This window comes from Myotis nattereri, assembly GCF_964212035.1.
Source record: "Myotis nattereri genome assembly, chromosome: 1".
NCBI lineage: Eukaryota > Metazoa > Chordata > Mammalia > Chiroptera > Vespertilionidae > Myotis > Myotis nattereri.
The window spans coordinates 127674563-127680708 of record NC_138075.1 but is presented as its reverse complement, the minus strand read 5'-3'; the positions used below and the strand labels follow the sequence as shown (position 1 = coordinate 127680708).

The following is a 6146-nucleotide window of genomic DNA, read 5'->3' as shown; positions in this document are numbered from 1 at the left end:
ATCATCTTAAATCTGAGGAACTTGGCTAATTCTGGAGATAGCCATATGAAAACTTTAAAACTGAAATATGAGTAGCTGACTTGAAGTAACTCTATGTAAAATAGTCATATAAGTTAAGTATCTTCAAAGAACTTGGACTTTATTTCAGAGGATACAAAATTAAAACAAACAAACTGGAAAACACAAAGATAACCAAGAAAAACCTAACACCTTCCTGTGCAGTCCCGTTGGAATCTGGACTTGCCATGAGTGTTGAAGCCTTGTTTCATTGAGTCAGAGAGACTGGACCTAAATGGCCCAGTATGACTGCTCCAGCCTGGCTTAATTTTCCCACTCCACCATCATTAACAAAGTCATCATTGAATTGTTAGAAGCATTCTGACAATTCATGGACAGAAAATCGTTATGATGTGAATCGTCAATGACACAACTCTTCAGATGGCTTTAATTCTGGTATTGGATGTCCCAATGGAGGTAACTTTGGAAGGAAAGAAAAAAATCGATGGTGTATGCATGGGAGAAATGGCACTGAAAACATAAATCATCGAGGGGATACCATGCGTTCCATTCTGAAAAAGCCAAGGACTACACAAAAACAACATCCCTGACAATGAACCAGGGAAGAAGAAAGGAGAGAATACAAACAGTTTGAAGCTGAGGATTTTCCATCTTTAAATCCTGAATGAAAGAGATCCAAATCAAAATAAATCTTTAGCTGCAATTTAGAGCTCCAAGGATGCTGGTCATTAAGAAAGATAATGCAAAAAACTTACAGCTGTCTAGATTCCCAGTAGCAGGAAGTCTTCAATCATAGCCAGTTAAGAACAGGACTGGTCCAAGTGTTTATAAAGATTTAGTCCCTAACCTGCTGCTCTACCCACAAAACCTACACAATGGAAAAGCCAAACTAAAGGAAATAAAGCTGGGACTTCTTTCTCTCATGAATCTACGTATGGTGTTGGCAACTTCAATGCTTTTAAATCAATAGCCAAGAATTTTAGTGCAACAATGACAGTGAAAGAGTGTAATTGCTCAAATTCCTCTTCACCTGTTGACAAACTTAATCAGCAGCCTCATCTAACCAAACTGACACAAATTCACACTGATAAGAAGAGTGAATTTCGGCAAGCATTGAAAAGGGACAGAGTGGGTCAAAAACCAAGATGGTGGCATAGGCAAACACCTGAAATTGCTGCCTCGCACAACCACTTCAAAAATACAACTAAAAGACAAAACAGACATCATTCAGAACCACAGGACAGCTGGCTGAGTGGAAATTCTACAACTAGAAGGAAAGAGAAAAGTACACTGAGACTCAGAGGAGGTGCGGTATGGAAGTAAAGTGCAGAGGTACGGAGGCACACGCAGAAAGGGCTGGCAACTGAGAATGTGGTTGTCTTTTCCAATAGGGAGGGAGTCTCAAGCTCCCGACGGCCCTGAACTCCAGTTCGGGCGAGTCTCTGGGGACCCAGACTCACACAAGGGGAAACTGGACTGTCTGGCATCGGGCAGAACTTGAGGGCAGCTTTCTCTCAGAGGTGCTTGCCTTGATTACTGCGGGACACTGAGACCCGGGACCTCTTAGGGCAGGGCTGAGGATCAGCCATAGCTGTTTGCTCTGCCCTGTTGATTCCCTGAGACCCCACCCCACCCCACCCAACCTGTGCACAGGGGCTTTTGCATATAAATGGCCTGGCCCTTTGCAATCTAAAATTACCTAACAAACTGCAGCTGAGTCAGAGAGACCCAGAACATCCAAAATAAGGCCCAAGGCCCCACAGCAGTTTGCATTGCTTCACAGCTGGGCCTCATCTGGGCACCTCCTAATCCCAAACAAAGAAGAAGAATCTGCAGATCTCTCCGTAGCTCCTTCTGGGTAGCCTCAGGAAGAGGCTAAATTAGCACCTCCTTAGAGATCCAAGTGCCAGTGTACCCAGTGGTCAGAGTGGACCATCCAGATTACAACTCCTCAGATCCATAAGGGACACACTCAGGGGGCAGACTCAGTGAGCACCAAAGCCCCACTAAAGCAAGTCTTACCCCGTAAGGGTGTCTCCAACATAGAGGTTCTCCCACCATAGTCACAGCTGATTCTCACAGCCAAATGGCCTGGAGGTTAATTCTTCCAGGATACCAACTACAATCAAGGCTTAACTACAACAAGACTGTGCACACAGCACACAAGAGGGTGCACCAAGAGTGTCCACCTCAGGTAATTGGGGAGGCTGAGACACTGGGCCCTATAGGACACCTAGCACACAAAGCCACTCTATCAACACAGGGAAGCAGCCAAAATGCAGAGACTGAGAAACAGTAGTTTGAGGAAAGCAAACTACTGGATATAGAGTTCAAAACCATGGTTATAAGGTTTTTCAAGAATTTTCTAGAAACCGCCAATAAATTTAGTGAGACCCTCAGTAAATCTAGTGAGACCCTCGAGGATATGGAAAAGGACCAACTAGAAATTAGGCATACACTGACTGAACTAAAGAATAATATACAGAGATCCAACAGCAGACTGGAGGATCGCAAGAATCAAGTAGAAGATTTGAAATACAAAGAAGTAAAAAACACCCAACCGGAAAAGCAAAAAGAAAAAAGAATCCAAAAATATGAAGATAGTGTAAGGAGCCTCTGGGACAACTTCAAGCGTACCAACATTCAAATTATGAGGGTGCCAGAAGAAGAGAGAGAGCAAGATATTGAAAACTTATTTGAAGAAATAATGACAGAAAACTTCCCCTACCTGGTGAAAGAAATAGACTTACAAGTCCAGGAAATTCAGAAAACCCCAAACAAAAGGAATCCAAAGAGGACCACACCAAGACACATCATAATTAAAATGCCAAAAGCAAAAGACAAAGAGAGAATCTTAAAAGCAGCAAAAGAAAAACAGTTAGTTACCTACAAGGGAGTGCCCATACGATTTCAGCTGATTTCTCGACAGAAACTATGCAGACCAGAAGGGAGTGGCAAGAAATATTCAAAGTGATGAATGGCAAGAACCTACAACCAAGATTAATTTACCCAGCAAAGCTATCATTCAGAATAGAAGGTCAGATAAAGAGCTTCACAGATAAGGAAAAGATAAAGGAGTTCATCACCACCAAACCAGTATTATATGAAATTATGAAAGGTATTCTTTAAGAAGAGGAAGAAGAAGAAAAAGGTAAAGATAAAAATTATGAACAACAAATACATATCTATCAACAAGTGAATCTAAAAATCAAATGAATAAAAAATCTGATGAACAGAATAAACTGGTGAATATAATAGAATCAGGGGCATAGAAAGTGAGTGGACTGACAATACTCGGGAGGTTAGGGGTTTGGGGGGTGCGGAAAGAGACTGGACAAAAATCATACACCTATGGATAAGGACAGTGAGGGGGATAAGGGCAGAGAGTCGGGTGGGAACCAGGTGGAGGGGAGCTATAGGGGAAAAAAAAGAGGAACAACTGTAATAATCGGAACAATAAAGGTTTAAAAAATAATAAAAAAAGAAAAAAGAAAAGAAAAGGGACAGTGTGGAAGAAGACCATAAAGATGAAAGCCATGCTGGCTTCAAGAAGGATGGCGACTCACTTAACTTGCATAACAGCAATAATACCAAGACAGAGATTTAAACCGAAACTTTGATGAAAATGAAATTCCACAAGAGAATGGCAATGCTTTGGTTATTTCCCAGCATATAATTTGGTCTTCAACCTTCCCACAAACAGATGTTCTTTCAAGTTCACTTGAGGCAGACCACAGATTGTTAAAGGAGATGAGCTGGCAAGAAAACAGTGAAAACAATGAAACCTGTGCTTCCTTGACTGAGGATGAAATGAGAGAATTCCAAGTTATTAGAGAACAGTTGCAGAAGAATGGTCTGAGGAAAAATGGTATTTTGAAAAGTGGCCTGATTTGTGACTTCAAGGTTGGACCCTGGAAAAACAGCACTTTCCACCCCATGGTTGAGAATAATGACACGGAGACGAGCAGCAGCCGCAGCAGCCACATGTCCAAGGACAATGACGAGGACGTGTAAGGGTCCTGGCAGCCTGAAAGGTTTAGTATGGCATGTACTCATGTAGTCAGGGTGGAGTATAAAATGAAGAACTATTTATGTAGTAAAATGCCCCATCAGAAGATTTGGGGGGGGGGTGTCTTCTATATGAAGAAAACCAAGAATATTGTGTTAGGCTGTGTTGAACATTCTTTCTTTGTTGTAGAAATGAAGACTTTGGTGGACCCAACATTGATTCTCTTCATCACTGCAGCATTTCTCTGACTAGCAATGTGACAATGTAACAGATGACAGGGTCTCATTTAATAATAAAAAATTGTGTAATGTCTTGCAAAGCTTCTGTTTTAAAATGTTCGGCTCTTAAGAAAAAAGCAGCTTACACTATTTTGCTTACAGAGTCCTATCTCTTCACACAATGGAAATCCTCAAGCCCACTTTGTGCATCCCCACTCCCAAAAAAGACAATGTAGCATGTTGGCTAAAACTGGAGCAAAGTGGACTAAAACATTAATTTTATGAGCTCAACTGTTGTACTAGTCACTTTTTAAAACTTAAATTGCTGTTTAGCCACGTGTACTTCCATAACTATTGCAGGAAAAACTTGCCACACTTTCTTCCAAATTTTAAGAGGAGGTTTTCAAGAGCTTTATTTGGGTATGTTGTCAGACCAAGATTTTCAGAGATGATGAAAAAGAGTTGTTGTGGGAAAATTTATTTTGATAAATTATTACATGAGCAGAAAAACTGATCATGCTGACTGGATCTGTCCACAACATGGAAATAAACTGGATTTTCAGAAAAAAATAAAACATACAATACCTGACTATTTAGTCAGGAGCACTGACCTCTTTTCCCTTAGCTTGTCAAATTAAAAAGTGACAAAAGTTCTCCCCAGATAATTTACTAGCACATTTATTTTCCTATACAGTTTTTCTTACATACTTAAAACTGTATATTTTATAGGTTTTTCTTGTTTGTTTTGCTTAACATATTAAGCCTCATGATACTAAAGGCTTCCCAAAATTTTTTAAATGACTAGACACTATTTCAAAACAGTAATGAATATTCATCCCTTTAATGTCCTGTGTTTATTTAAAATATTTTAAAATTTATGCAGATGCTTTAAAATATTTTTGTAACTTTTTACATAAATGTATTTTTAAAATTCTTGGTAGATGACAAACTGCTTTCTACCAAGGTTTTTGAGGTTTACTCTTCTAAGATTTCTACTTCATACTGACCCATTTTCCCTTAGATTTTCAAATTAAAAAATGAGAGCCCTAGCCGATTTGGCTCAGTGGATAGAGCCTGTGGACTGAAGGGTCCCGGGTTCAATTCCGGTCAAGGGCATATGCCCGGGTTGCGGGCTCATCCCCAGTGGGGGGCGGCCAGGGGGCAGCTCATCAGTGATTCTCATTGTTGATGTTTCTATCTCTCTTTCCCTCTCTCTCTCTGAAGTCAATAAAAAAATATATTTTAAATGACAACAGCCAACATAATAGCCCTCCAGTGTGAATCAAAATTATACCTATTTTTAGTCAGATTTTAATAATTAGTTTATGTGTGTCTTGAGATTAAAAAAAAAAAAAGGTTGAAAAATGCTGGTTTAGAGCAATTGCCATGGCTGCGGTGTGAAGAATGGATGTGGGGATGCGAGGCCTGGCGGGCGCAGTTCGGTGGTTGAGCATGGGTTTGGTTCCCAGTCAGCGCACATGCCCGGGTTGTGGGCTTGATCTCCAGTGTGGGGCGTGCAGGAGGCATATAGTGGGGAGGGGTAGAGACCCCTTAGAACAGTGGTTCTCAACCTTCCTAATGCCGCGACCCTTTAATACAGTTCCTCATGTTGTGGTGACCCCCAACCATAAATTATTTTCATTGTTATTTCATAACTGTAATTTTGCTACTGTTATGAATCATAATGTAAATATCTGATATGCAGGATGTATTTTCATTGTTACAAATTGAACATAATTAAAGTATAGTGATTAATCACAAAAATAATATGTAATTATATATGTGTTTTCCGATGGTCTTAGGCGATCCCCAAAGGGGTCGCGACCCACAGGTTGAGAACCGCTGCCTTAGAAGCTAAGAGGATCTGGGTGTCAGTGCAGCTTTGCTACAGAGGTGTGGTC

General features: G+C 40.5%; 1 pseudogene across 1 annotated transcript; it reads left to right on the top strand.

Moving 5' to 3' along the window:
- The first annotated feature begins 438 nt into the window (after positions 1-438).
- On the top strand, positions 439-4032 carry LOC308529007 (vasculin-like; annotated as a pseudogene). Its single transcript has 3 exons — positions 439-474; positions 666-1146; positions 3527-4032. The product of its transcript is annotated as a vasculin-like (transcript).
- Positions 4033-6146: the final 2114 nt, after the last annotated feature.